Consider the following 328-nt stretch of genomic DNA (forward strand, 5'->3'; position numbering starts at 1 on the left):
TGGGGGGCACCGTGCGGGCCCCGGGAGGCCACTGCCCCCCAGAGCCGCGCCCGGACCCCGCGCCTACCTTGTCTTCCACGCGGTTCAGGCGGGCACCGATGGTGTTGCTGCCCCGGTCCTTGCTCTTTTCTGGGGGTAAAAGATCGTATCAAGAATGTGCGTGTTGGGGGGGCAGGCCAGGGACCCTGACTGTGTTTGGGGAGAAGCGTGACTGAGGGGAGAGGGAGCCCATGGGGGAGGCTGAACCCGTGACCTTCTGCGGCAAGAATGTCAGAGGGTGCAGGTGCGGTGGGTGCAGTGAGGTGAGATGGGGTGCAGTGAGGGGGGG

The 328-nt window shown here is 66.5% G+C and overlaps 1 long non-coding RNA gene across 1 annotated transcript in view; it reads left to right on the forward strand.

The window, feature by feature from the left end:
* The first annotated feature begins 65 nt into the window (after window positions 1-65).
* Window positions 66-328, forward strand: part of LOC107183643 — a 5,955-nt gene continuing 5,692 nt past the window's right edge. The window contains exon 1 of the long non-coding RNA XR_001514428.1: window positions 66-135. This is a non-coding gene — a long non-coding RNA (uncharacterized LOC107183643). The remainder of the gene's footprint in view (window positions 136-328) is intronic.

Source organism: Myotis davidii, unplaced genomic scaffold, assembly GCF_000327345.1.
Source record: "Myotis davidii unplaced genomic scaffold, ASM32734v1 scaffold221, whole genome shotgun sequence".
Taxonomy (NCBI): Eukaryota; Metazoa; Chordata; class Mammalia; order Chiroptera; family Vespertilionidae; genus Myotis; species Myotis davidii.